A 10,865-nucleotide genomic window follows, 5' to 3' on the forward strand; every position below is an offset into this window, starting at 1 on the left:
CAAGCGAACTGTTAGACTGCAGCTTGTGCAATCCCCTCACTGCTGTGTGCCCATTATATGTCTACAGCCAGTAGCTGTAATTAGGAAGTCAAAAGGCAAGAACTTCTCTCTTCCCCCGGGAACTGTTCTCAGAATGAAGGAAGGATGGAAAACCCAGCATTGGGGGCATGTGGCCACTCTACACAGAGTCAGATTCCCGTCACTAGGGAGAGAGAGGAGCAAAGGCACGCCTGCCTCCAGGTTTGTGAGTGGGTGTGACATGACGTGCAATCCCTGGGAGAGCTTTTACTCTCTGATGGAGAACTGCTGAGCTGCTCACTGCGCCCTCCTGCCCTCACCATGGCAGGGTTTACTCACTGCGCCCTCCTGCCCTCACCATGGCAGGGTCTACTCACTGTGCCCTTCTGCCCTCACCATGGCAGGGTCTACTCACTGCACCCTCCTGCCCTCACCACGTCAGGGTTTACTCCTGATCCTGTGTGTCTCCCCTTCTTCCTCACACGGCTTCTGAACCTTATTAACCCTTCTCCCATCCGGGATTTCTTCCTTTGTTTCTTAGTTTTAAACCTTAGCTTTTAGCACAAAGCTTAATTACAGGTTTCCAGTCTGCAGGGTGGAGAGCCACGCCGGAGCTCACAGAGCTGCCTACATGACCTAGGTAGGCACGTGGTGAACTGCTCCCCGGTTTACTTTTGGAGCGCGTTTCTTCAGGCTTTGGGTATTTGCTGTTCTCTTCCACTTTATTTGTCTTCCAGCATCAAGAAGGCCTACTCAGAGGACTTTGGCTCTTTCTTACAGCTGATTAAAATGTGGCTGCTGCATGCCCACCCCCACCCCCATATCTACATTCCAGCTGGGGAAAGGCACCTCTCCACTTAGGCATTTCTTTAGCCAAAGAGACACGAATTTTCTCACCACTAACTCGAGGCACACGTTTCCTTACATCTCCGTCATCACCTCACACTGCGAGAGAGAACTGGAGAACAGACAGCTCGCCCAGAGGTGGGTGCCTCATCCCCCAAACAGACAGCGATGAATGAGGAAAAGGAAGAAGCATGTCTTGGGGAGACAGACAGCCTACCTTAGAGCCCCTGACAGGAAGTGACCGTGGAGTCCTTGATCAAAGTCAGTGGCTAGAGCTTACCAGCACTGCGCTGTCTACATTTCTCTGTCTTCCCCCATGACATCAGGATAAAGGAGGGGAGAATACTTTTGTTTTAAATTGGAACTCTCTTTCAGGTCTACATTCTCTCTGACACCTCTATTCGCTCTTTACAGTTTCAATTTCAATTTCTTTTGAATTTATTTTCAATAAGGAATCTGACCAAACTATTCCCTGATCTCCAAGGTTGAGTCCTGACTTCCAGCACAGCATGGGATAGAGGTTCCTAACCCTTCTTGCCCTCCCCCCTTCTTGCTGCTGCATCTGAAGTGTGACTTTCTGAGCGCCTTCCCAGTGCCAGCTTCCCCATGCAGAGTGCATTCCTCCTGTCTGCTGAGGATCTTCAAGGCAACGCTCATTGCTCATTAGACAATGTGAGGTCTTTCTCCTAAGAACTCTTCCTCAGCTCTGCAAAGCCTCTTAGGGACGTGTCACCTCCCTTGATCTCACCAAAGCTCTTCTTTGTTTTCTAGTAGCACTGGAAAAAATCGGAAGAGCTTAGCCATCATTTTACAATAGAAACCAAAAGAAACTAAGCAATAAGGAGGACTCCGGGTAAGATGCTCAATCCTCACTCAGAAAGGCAAATGGGATAGATATAGAAAAAGGGAGACAACAGGGAACAGGACAGGAGCCTACCACAGAGGGCCTCTGAAAGACTCTACCCAGCAGGGTATCAAAGCAAATGCTGAGACTCATAGCCAAACTTTGGGCAGAGTGCAGGGAATCTTATGAAAGAAGAGGGAGAGGAAAGACCTAGAGGTGACAGCAGCTCTACAAGGAGAGCAACAGAACCAAAAAATCTAGGCACAGGAGTCTTGTCTGAAACTGATACTCCAACCAAGGACCATGCATGGAAATAACCTAGAACCCCTGCACAGGTGTAGCCCATGGCAGCTCAGTCTCCAAGTGGGTTCCCTAATAAGGAGAACAGGGGCTGTCTCTGACATGAACTCAGTAGCTGGCTCTTTGATCACCTCCCCCTGAGAGGGAAGCAGCCTTACCAGGCCTCAGAGGAAGACAATGCAGCCACTCCTGATGAGACTTGATAGACTAGGATCAGAAGGAAGGAGAGGTGGATCTCCCTTTTCAGTGGACTGGGAGGAGGGCAAGGGAGAAGAAGAGGGGAGGGCAGGGTTGGGAGGGGCTAAGGGAGGGGGCTAAAGCTGGGATACAAAGTGAATGAATTGAAATAAGTAAATAATAATAATAATAATAATAATAATAATAATAATAATAATAATAATAAAATAAGTTAGCAATGCGCTTGCCCCACAGTAAGAACTCAAGCCTGGAACTGAAGTGCGTAATCTCGAGTCACATCATATGTATGCTTCTCTCTTTCTTTTTGTCTGTTTCTTTCTCTCTTCTCCTCTCTCTCATTACTTCCCCTCTCTCCTTTCACACACACACCACAGACCGACCCTGGCAACACAGCACAGAGGTTCTCTCATTCTTCTATTTGTGAATTTCAAGTTTCCATTCTCATGATAGTTTTATTTCAGTTATGAGTTTTAAAACTGAACTTTTATTTTTACCCAGCATAGATGAAAGAAATAATATTCCCCCTATTTGCCACTTTGATAAGGTTTGGCTTCTTAGATGTGCTCAGGAAGGCAAACACGCAGAAGCATGTGGGCAGTTGCATGGCAGTGGGTGGCAACTGCCATGGGTGCCAGGAAGTTCCAGGCTTGTTAAAAAGCCTGGAGAAATGCTGGGTTCCAAAAGCCAAAGCCTTCATTTTCTTTGCTGCTTAAATTTTCGGAGTTGAAGATATTTTCTATTTAAAATGACAGGAGCCTTCTGCTCCAATATGCCCATGTTAGGGGGAAAAATAAGAAAATAAAAAAAAATATTGCAAAAGTTCACCTTAGTGCTTCCTTTGTGTAGAGAAAAGTGGTTCTAACTAAACCGATCAGTCGCTTTGATTCTGAAAAAACACTTGTTTTTGCTTTTCTCATTTTGGTAACACATAAAAATATCAGACTCTGTTCAATAGGTGGGGGAAAAGTATGTTGTTGGCACCAAAAAAATTGACAGAGCTGCAGAAGTGGAGAGGAATGGCACCTTCTTTCCAAGGGTCCCTAAGAGCTAGTCACCCATGGCGAGTTCAGTGAAGAAGAAAATCTAACTCAAGCACTGTCTGCAGAGGTGAGTTCAGCAAGACTGTGAGAAAGCCTGCACTGTATCTTTGGGGAATGTCAATAGAGGTCCTGGTAATTTCTTCTCCCTCTGTCCTCTGGACATCCCAACATTACCTAACAGCCGGTCTTGCCAGCATTTCACGTTTTCTTTTAAATACTTGCCCAAGCCGCATTGAAGGCACTCTGTTCTCAATTCTACCGGTTAAATCCCATTAACTGCTTCTCAAAGTTCCATCCACAAATTTCTTTTTCTAGTCCAATGAATTCTTGAGGATTTGATATGCATGTTTCTAATTCTTTCCTGTAAGCCATGCTATTTTTGAGTTCTGAGCTACATGGCCTCCATCTTGACAGTGCCTTCCCCTCTGCCATCTCTCACTATTAAACCAGAAACTCCTGAAGACACCACAGCCGTATTTTTTCATTTTCACATGCCTGCTACCATACGTATGTGTTATGGAGGGGTACCTGTAGAGAAATTTTAATCCGGTAACATGGCTGCTCTGGCAAAAGAATCACATCCAAAGACCTAGGTCTGTGTGAGCTAATTGGAATACAGACCTTACTATACACCTTCAATTCCTCTAGATGGAATACACATCCTTAATTCCTCTATTTGAAACAAGACATGGGGCACACCTTTAATCCCTCTGGCTGGAATGTTTGTGCACATGTTTTTGTTTGTTTTTTTAAACATGCGAAACTGTTTACTTAGGCCATTAGCAATTGAGAACACCAGTTTGTGAGGACATATCCCATTTGTCAGTGAGAACTTAGACAGAAGCGGCCATGCAGCTGGGGAACAGCTTTGGTCTTCCCCAGAATCTTCAAGTCCACAGTTTTCTGATTGGCCTTGCGCTGATCTGTATTATTGTATTTCCTGCCCTCTGAAAGGCTCTACCCAGCACTGTATCAAAGCAGATGCTGAGACTCATAACCAAACTTAGGGCAGAGTGCAGGGAAACTTATGAAAGAAGGGGAAAATAGTAAGACCTGGAGGGGACAGGAGCTTCACAAGAAGAGCAACAGAAAAATTAGTAAAAAAACTTTTACTAATTTTTTTAGTAAAAATTCTAGGCACAGGGGTCTTGTCTGAGACTGATACTCCAACTAAGGACCATGCATGGATATAACCTAGAAACCCTGCGCAGATGTAGTCCATGGCAGCTCAGGCTCCAAGTGAGTTCCCTGGTAAGGGGAGTAGGGACTGTCTCTGACATGAACTCAGTGGCTGGCTCTCTGATCACCTTCCCCTGAAGTGGGAGTAGCCTTACCAGGCCACAAAGGAAGAGAATGCGGTCAGTTCCGATGAGACCTGATAGGCTAGGGTCAGAAGGAAGGGGAGGAGGACCTCCCCTATCAGTGGACTTGGAGAGGGGCATGGGAAAAGATGAGAGAGGGAGGGTGAGATTGAAAGGGAATGAGGGAGGGGGCTAAAGCTGGGATACAAAGTGAATAAATTGTAATTAATATAAAAATAAAAAAATATAAAAGATCTCACAGCCCTGGTGCCTGGATTCACCCAGCAGCTGCTTCTTGAAGTAAGCGTCACTCAGGTGTTTGGGGAGTTTAACCTTGTTATCAACTTTTGTAGAGGAGCCAAAGACAAACTTCTGGTGTGCTCTGTGCAGAGGAACTGTGTGAGGGCAAGAGGTCCAGGACAAGTAGTAGCCTCTGCCCAGCTGCTTCAGGAAAACCTCTCTCTTGCCCTGTGGCAGCCGGTGAGGATGGGCAGGACAGTCCCAGGAGTCACTGGCTCAGCAGCTTCCGAGGCATGTCTTCAGTAGGCTAACACCTCAGCAGTTTACACAGCTTCTCTACCCAGGTACCACCAACTGTTTTTGTGACAGTAGCAAGGACCTTCTCCTTTTTCTTCTTTTCAACTTTGGACTTTGAAAGTGAGTATTTCCCTTTGTGCAAGGCCTTTCTGGAATATACAGCAGATTGGAAGTACCTGCCAATTTCTCTAACCAGGACAGGATTTTGGCTGCAATGGGGGCTTCCCTGTCTTGGGCTTTTTAACCTGAGGGTCACCCTTTTTGGCTGTCCGAGGAGCCGGGGCACCAGCGGCAGCATCAGCACTGCCAGTCTTCTTGGCTGCAGCCTTCTCCTTTGCATCAGGCCTCTCAGCTTTTTCACCAGCCATCTTGCAAGATTGGAGAGAGCTTGTGCACACGGTTAATCCCAAACAATGACGTCTAATTGAGGAGTCAGAAAAAGATTTGACTGAATGAGTCAAGAATAGGGTATGCTAAACTCTCACAAGAACAGATAAGACATAGAACCTACCTAAGAGAATCATAGAGAGCAGGGAGTTAATGAAGACAGTGCAGTAGAGTTCGGGAGCACAATACAATTTGGTGAAATCACTTGAGTGTAGCTGAGTTCATACAGTTCAGTTTGTGGAGTTCAGAAGTTATTCCAAACAGAATAATTCACAGAGGAATAGAGAGCAGCCAGTTTGAATCAGTCAGCTTGGAGAGAAGTTTGAGCCAGAACAGCTAAGTTGAACCAGCCATCCAGAGTTCAGAAAAGAACTTGAAGGGGTGAGCTTATTCAGCAGTTTAAATACTGAGGCTGAAAACATTCTATGCCTACGTCAGAAGATGGAGGCTGGAAGCTGAAGCCTTCAGGGTCTGGGCTTGCAGAAGATTAGCTTGTACGGAAGCTACAAGTTCCCAGGCCTGGGATACTTAGATAGGAATGCTCCGGACTCAGCCCAACCCATGTATCTGTACAGCTTGGGTATGGCTCTCATCTCATACTATCATGTGAGGAAATAAAATTTACAGTGCTCAAAAAATTATTAAAGAATTAACAGTCATGTGTGAATTATTATAATTTGGAAAAAATCATTTTAACATAAAATATTTACTTCAGTAAAGACTTAGTTATTGTTGCTGCCCAAGCTAAAATAATTTGTGCTAGTGAATGTAATGATCATGGGTGGTACAGGCCAAATTTCCAAAATTCTTCACAGAAAACACAAGTATAACCTGTCTTCCAAATTATGCCAATATATTAAAAGTGCCAGAGGCCTTTTTTGACCTCAAAATGTCACATGAGCTACCACACAGATATTAATTATTAAGGTCCAGAGTGTTCTTAAGGAATTGCTCAAATTAACTTCTAATAAAGAAGAATCACTATTTAAAAGAAATTGCAGGAACCTGGAATTATTTTCTATAATTATAGAACTCTACAGGAGATTTCTGTAAAGTCAGGTCAAATATGTCATGCATTTTGTATTTGCAAAGATTTTCTTTTGACCTTAGATCTGCATGTTCAGAGTTGCCACTTGCTAGCTGATTTTTGGAAGACAACTGAATTCTCTAGAAAGTGAAGTCCACCCTTGCATACTATCCACGTGGAGTATTGAAAAGGGTTAATTTCATTATTTTTTGTGGGTGAATAAAATTCCATTGTGTATATATACCACATTTTTATTTTTGGAAAGAGAATGATAAAATTATATTTTAAATGTAATGTTGTCAATTGTATTTCTGATGATAACCATCGTGACTAGGGTGTGATGGAATTTCAAGTCATTTTAATTTTATTTTCCTAATGGGCAAGAATATTGTGCACTTTAAAAATAAGTGTTTTTTAAAATAAAAATAAGTGTTACTCACTTATTTATATTCTTTTAAGGGTTGTGTGATCAGATACTTTTGTGAGGGTGTCATGCATGAGTACTCTACAGTCATTTACGTCATTCTCCAGAGAACTTTTTCAATGCCCCCCACTTCCTCTCAAATTGATGACCTTTTCTTTTATTATTGTTGATTTATATAAAATCAGCTCTGTCTGTGTAGAATATAGTTTTGTTCCTATGCACATGTGTTTAGAGCTGACATGTGGAATTATATAACCTGTCAGGGACTTGTCTCTGGAGAAGGGTAATGCTCCCACGAGCTGCTTAGACCTCCTCCTCTAGGTGTGCGGCCTTGTGAGAGCTCCTCATTCTGTGTTGTCATGTCAAATCAAGTGGTCTTGATGCATTATTAGCCTGTTTTTTTTTACAGTATATTTTGAGGTTTTTTTTATATACTCTAGATATTAAGTCCCTGCCTGAAACTGGCGAAGACTTTCTTACGTTCTGTGAGCTGTGTGTTGTTCCCTCTGCTGACAGTTTCCTTCTTATACAGGAGATTTTGTTTGTCAGGTAGTCCCATTAATAAACTTTTGAGCTATTTTCAATGGCATCAGAGTCCATTTCAGAAGGTTCTTGCCAAAGTGTATATCTTAATTTGCCCCCACTATGTTTTTCTCTAACACTTTCAGCGTTTAAGTGAAGACTTTGATTTTTTATTTCAACATGAAGTGATAGCAATGAATTTACTGTTGTTTCTCTGCAATCACGCTTGGACATACAGCTCTACCAGCACTATCTGATGAAGCTCTTACCATTGTACGTTTGGAATAGTTGGTCACTGTAGCTGTGTGGGCCTGGACCCTCTTCTCTGCTCTTGTCCCTTTCATGATCTACCTGCGGTGTCAGTAACAGGATGACTTAGCTGGCTCTTTAGTATAATTTAACGACATATATTTAGAGTCTTTGAGCAGTATTCTTTCTGCTTGTGTTTCAGGTGTTTGTTTTTTTCCGATTGTATGAATTTTGGGACTTTGGTTTTAGAAAGAATATAACTGGAATTTTGTAGGAATTACAATTATGTAGATTAGTCATAGTAATATATCTGTTGTCACAAAGTTAATTCTGCCAATACAGAAGCATAGATGATAGATATTTCAATTGTCTGTTATCATATTCAATTTTATTTTCAGTATCTTAAAATTTTCATTGTAGAAGCAATCCGCATTCTTGGGTAAGTTTACTCCTATGTGCTTTTAAAAGAATTTTGATAGGACATTTTCTCCGATTCCTTTCCTGACAAGTTAATGATTGATATACGGAAAAGCTGTTGATTTTTTGTGTCCTCCAACTTTTCTGCAGTATCCTTCAGATCTAAAAGTGTTCTGGTGCCATATATAGTATGTTTCAAATATAACATCATGTCATCTGGAAATGGGAATAATCTCATTTCTTTCTTTCTGAATCATATCTCTTTATTTCTTTCTCCTTTCTTGTTGCTTTAGATAAGAATTTGAGCACTAGATTGAGTAAATAAGAGAGGTCAGGTGCTTTAGTCTTTTTTCAGATTTTATAGGAAGTGTTTTCAGAATTTTACCATTTAGTACATCCTTGGCTCTATGTTTGTAAAACACAGCTTTTGTCACACTGAATGAGAGTGCTTCTATTCCTAATGTCTTTATGCTTGTACCTAAAGGTACACAGAACTTTCCCAAATCCTTTGCTCTGTCTATTGAGATCCGCAAGTGCTTTCTGTCAGCTTGTCTACTTAGGTGGATTCCTGGCCTGAGAGCAAATACGTTGCAATATACGATTTTCTTAACATGTTTTTATTCAGTTTGCGAACATCTTTTGAGAACTTTTACACAAATGTTCATCAGAAAAATTGGTCTATAATTTTTTCTTTCTATTGTGTCCTTATGCAGAATTGGAACCAGTGTAGTTCTGGTTTTATACAGTGAATATGGTATCACTACTTGCCTTTATGTTTGGTAGAATGGTTTGAGAAGTGTTGGTGTTACATTTTTCTTAAAGTATAGTAGTGAGTCCTGAGCTCTTCTTTTTGGGGAGACTTACTCATTGTTTCATTCTTTTTGCATATTTTGGGCCTAGTTAAGTTACTGGATTTGATTTTTCTAAATCATGTGATCTCAGTAATTTATCTATTTCTTTTGGGTTTTCAGCTTTGGGGAATAGAGATTTTCAAATATTCCTGATAACCTTCTCATTTTCACTGTCATTGGTTTCAAATTTCCTTGGAACCTCTAAGTTTTACTAATTTTCATTACCTTGCGCTTTCCTTTTTTAATTAAATTTTTTATATTAATACAGTTTATTCATTTTTGTATCCCAGCTGTAGCATTTTTATTTCCTCTCTCATTCCCTCCCAATCCTACCCCCTTATCTCATCTCCTCCCATGCCCCTCTCCAAGTCCACTGATAGGGGAGGTCCTCCTCTCCTTCCATCTGACCCTAGCTTATCAGGTCTCATCAGGACTGGCTGCACTGTCTTCCTCTGTGGCCTGGTAAGGCTGTGTCCCCCTCAGTGGGAGGTGATCAAAGAGCCAGCCACTGGGTTCATGTCAGAGACAGTCCTTGTTCCCATTATTAGAAAATCCACTTGAACATGGAGCTGCCATGGGCTGCATCTGTGCAGAGGTTCTAGATTATCTCCACGAATGGTCCTTGGTTGAAGTATCAGTCTCAGAAAAGACCTCTGGGCCCTGATGTTTTGTTTTTGTTGCTCTTCTTGTGGAGCTCCTGTTCCCTCCAAGTCTTCCTATCTCCCTCTTCTTTCATATAATTCCCTGCATTCGGCCCAAAGTTTGGCTTATGAATCTCAGCATCTGCTTTGATACACTGCTGGGTAGAGTATTTCAGAGGCCCTCTGTGATAGGCTCCTGTCCTGTTTCCTGTTTTCTGTTTTCTTCTTCCAATGTCCATCTCACTTGTCTTTCTGAGTGAGGGTTGATCATCTTACTCAGCGTCCTTTTTCTTCCTTGTTGTACTTTCCTTTTAATAAGTTTGGGTAAGGATCTTCCAATCTTGTTTACTTTTCAGGAAAATTATTTATTTGCTGGCAGGCATTCTTAACTTCATCCTTTCCATATTTATTCTGATATTGAGATGCATCATTGTTTATTTAAGGTCACTTGGTCTTTTTAGTATAAATAAGTACATATAAGTATAAACCTTTCTATAAAATCACCTTAAATATAGCCCAAAGTTCTTGCAGATTCTGGTATTATTTCCTTTTGAATCTAAGGTTTAAAATAATCTCCTCTATGAATTTCTTAATAGCCTACATTTTTTTCAAAAGTGGATTGTCCAATCACAAAATATTCGTGTAGTTTTTTGTGGTATCTCTTGAGACTGACTTCTATTTTTATTTCACTGAGGTATTATAAAACATAAGGAATTATTTTATACTTTTGTATTTGTTAAGACTTGCTTTGTGGCTTATAAGCTGATTGATTTTAAGGAAAGTTCCTAGTGCTACCAAGAATGTGTACTTATAATTTAAATAGAATATTTTGTATATAGTTGCTAAATCCAGTTGCTATGTGGTGCTATTGATTCTTGAATTGTTTTGCATTTCTGAATTTTGAAGATCTATCTGTTACAATTACCTTCATTTGTTACCTTGACACAATTCTAGAGTGTTTTGGAAGGAGGGAACTTCAATCACAAAATTGCTTTGGTCAGGTTGTCCTGCGGTCATGTCTGGGAGGCATATTCTTAACTAATGGGCATAAGAAGTTCCAGCCCACTGAGGCTCCTGCCATCCCTATGCCTACACTCTATAAGAAAGGAGGTTTAATTTAAGATTGGGAGCAAACTGGGAAGCAGCATCCTTTATGATCTCTGTCAAGTCTCGCCGTCAAGTTCCTGCTCTGACTCCCTTCACTGATGAACTCCTACCTGGAAGTGTAAGATGACAAAGGCTGTGTTTGCCTTCAACTTTCTT

The 10,865-nt window shown here is 41.5% G+C and overlaps 1 pseudogene; it reads right to left on the reverse strand.

Annotated features, from left to right (window-relative positions):
- Positions 1-3,760: 3,760 nt before the first annotated feature.
- On the reverse strand, positions 3,761-5,452 carry LOC129670266 (60S ribosomal protein L6-like; annotated as a pseudogene).
- Between the last annotated feature and the right edge of the window lie 5,413 nt (positions 5,453-10,865).

The sequence above is a fragment of the Psammomys obesus genome, unplaced genomic scaffold, assembly GCF_907164565.1.
Source record: "Psammomys obesus unplaced genomic scaffold, mPsaObe1.curated_primary_1811, whole genome shotgun sequence".
NCBI lineage: Eukaryota > Metazoa > Chordata > Mammalia > Rodentia > Muridae > Psammomys > Psammomys obesus.